General features: G+C 38.0%; 1 protein-coding gene and 2 pseudogenes across 7 annotated transcripts in view; 2 read left to right on the plus strand and 1 right to left on the minus strand.

Annotated features, from left to right (window-relative positions):
- Positions 1-51, plus strand: part of LOC105742508 — a 1,178-nt pseudogene extending 1,127 nt beyond the window's left edge.
- Dock7 (dedicator of cytokinesis 7) overlaps positions 1-3,072 on the minus strand; it is a 246,024-nt gene that overhangs the window by 73,236 nt on the left and 169,716 nt on the right. The window lies entirely within an intron of this gene.
- LOC105742511 overlaps positions 2,526-3,072 on the plus strand; it is a 1,076-nt pseudogene continuing 529 nt past the window's right edge.

The raw sequence follows: 3,072 nt of genomic DNA on the forward strand, positions 1-3,072 counted from the left end.
ATCTTTCCTCCCTTTTTTGTTCAGTTTTACCATGAAAACTTGTGGAACTGAGTATTCATTTTCTTCTTGGTGGACATTTGGAAATAATGAAGCTTTTTACTTATTAAAGCTCTTTAGAATTAAAAAAAAAAAAGAGTAAGAAAAATTTAAGAAAAGGCCAAGGTGATTTAAACAAGAATAACGGTCATGGAGCCGGGGAGCTAGCTCAGCAGTGTAAGTGCCTACATGGCAGGTGCAAGGTTCTGAGTTTGATCCCTGGTATGAAAAAAGAAAGAAAAAGAAAGAATAAAGGTCATATCTAGGACAACATAACTAAATATACAAATATGCATCCATATTGATGATTGAGATTATTATATGCATAACAGACATAAAACCAGTTGCCAAGAATATAATAAAGTAAAATCAGAGTTAAGTTCTCTGATTATATAATTATGTTAAAATTGAAATAAAAATAAATTAGAAATTCTTATGGCTCTAAATGAAAAATGAACTTGTTAAATACCTCAAAAGTCTAACATAAAATCATAACATAATTTATTTTTTATTTTATCTTATTTTTATCTCTCATTTTTTTGTGGAACTGGGGATTGAACTCAGGCCCCAGTCACGCTTGGAGTGCCTGCCATCCTGGTCTTCTAAATATGTACTTCTTGTCATGACATACCAATTATTGCCATACTGTCTCTCAAGTAAAGGGTTTTTTCTTTTTTTTTTAAAAGGGTAATAAATGAAAAAAAAAAAAAAAAAGACACAAGAATAAGAAAAAAAATGTGACAGGTCTGTCCTGTTACAATTCTGTATATGGTTAGATTTCTACATTTCTTTGTAAAAATATGTAAATGCTTATTTTTCCTTCATATTCTATAAGGACTTAAATTTCAACATATCAATATTTGATGGAGGGGCTGGTGAGATGGCTCAGTGGTCTAAAGCACCTACTTAGAACAAGTTTAGCAAAGCACAGGGACTGCGGTTCAATCCCCCAGTACCACATGCCAGCCAGCCCCGCCCCCTGGTGGGCTGAGCTGGCCACACACACACACACACACACACACACAAATAAATAAATAAAATTAAAAAAATTTAATGGAAAATACCTGTTCCATGATACATCAAAGATGTTTGATTTTAGACAGATAGGGTAAATCGAACTGCATATATTGCAGGTTAATAATAAGCTTCTCTTCTGGGTGTTAACAATCGAAGTTAGCAGATCAAAATTGGAGAAAAGGAAGGGCTGCAAGGTCAGCCAACATTTTGGCCCTAGCCTTTCAAGGTCAGTGAAGACTGAGGATGTAGGAGAACCTGTAACGTAACATCATGTAACTCAGTTGTGCTCCAAATTTTCTTATCAAGGAGATTATGGAGCCACAGAGGAATGTGATCAATGATGTACAGTGTGCCTGGGGAGAGTCACATGGAGAGAAAAAACATTCTCTCTGGCTTTCACAGAGAGCAAATTGGTCAAACAATGGTTGTGACTCATCCTCATGGGTGACACTGACAAAGGATCTACAAAGTGCGGTACAAGGCTACAGGATAAATCCTGAGGGTACTTGACTGACCTTATCAGATACAAAAATTACATTTCTTGTTACATAGGTTTTGCTTTATCTTGGTCTTAACCATCCAGCAGAAAAGTATAAAAACAAGGTATAAAAAGTAAAGCCATATTAATAGGCTGAGCTGTAAAAGGCTCAAGTCAATAACTTCTGAGGATAACCCACTAATATTATAGAGTGCTAGACAGTGTTGGATTGTTTTGCTGAATTCAAACACCTATAGTATTTAGATGCCAATTGAATATCCACCTCTGACAGGACTAAACAAAAAAGGGGGATACAAAGGAAAGATCAGTTTGCATTTACACATACAAAATAGGATAGATATACGGCTACTTTCACTAAAGTCAATGAGAAGAAAGAGGTGTACTAATGGTGTTTGGACAGGATAACCTGTCTGCTTCTTGTACGATGGATAACCACTAAGAAGATAACAACTTACAATGTATTGATTATCAAAACGGTCCTATTAATCAGCTTTGAAAATGTAAAAAAAAAAATTTTTTTTTGTGTCTGCATCTTGTACTCTAAGTTGTAACTACTTTAAAGATAATAATATGTAATGCATTAAAAAAAAAAAAATGAACTCAGGCCCCTGTGCTTATTCTACTGAGCCGTCTCCCTGACTCTTTAACATAATTTAAAGATATTCAGAACTAGGGGCTGGGGAGATAGCTCAGTGGAGTAAGTGCTTGCCTGGCAAGTGCAAGGTCCCTGGTACTACCAAAAAAAAAAAAAAATCTGAACTAAATAATGAAAATGCTATGTATAAACTGTGGCATTTAACTAAAACAATAATTAAAAATTGAAAGACTTAAAATACACATCAAACTAAGGTATTTTACTAAATAATTAAGGCAAAATGTACACGTTAAAATACTTATCAAAGAGGACAAAAACTGAGTTAAACATCAATCTCAAGAAGTAGAAGAACTCCCTCTTTCCAGCCGGCGCCAAGCAATGGGCATCTCTCAGGACAATTGGCACAAGCGCTGCAAGAACGGGGGCCAAAGAAAGCCTTATCACAAGAAGCGGAAGTATGAGCTGGGGCGCCCTGCTGCCAACACTAAGATTGGCGCCCGCCGCATACACACAGTCCGAGTTGGAGGAGGCAACAAGAAGTACCGAGCCCTGCGGCTAGATGTGGGAAACTTCTCCTGGGGCTCTGAGTGTTGTACTCGAAAAACAAGGATCACTGATGTTGTTTACAATGCATCCAATAACGAGCTGGTCCGCACCAAGACCTTGGTGAAGAACTGCACTGTGCTCATTGGCAGCATGCCGTACCGACAGTGGTACGAAGCCCACTGTGCACTGCCCCTGGGCCGAAAAAAGGGGGCCAAGCTGGCTCCTGAGGAGGAGGAGATTTTAAACAAAAAATGATCAAAGAAAATTCAAAAGAAGTATGATGAAAGGAAAAAGAACGCCAAGATCAGCTGTGTTCTGGAGGAGCAGCTCCAGCGGGGCAAGCTTCCTGCCTGCACTGCATCGCGCCCAGGCCAGTGCG

The sequence above is a fragment of the Octodon degus genome, unplaced genomic scaffold (assembly GCF_000260255.1).
Source record: "Octodon degus isolate 3935 unplaced genomic scaffold, OctDeg1.0 scaffold00057, whole genome shotgun sequence".
NCBI lineage: Eukaryota > Metazoa > Chordata > Mammalia > Rodentia > Octodontidae > Octodon > Octodon degus.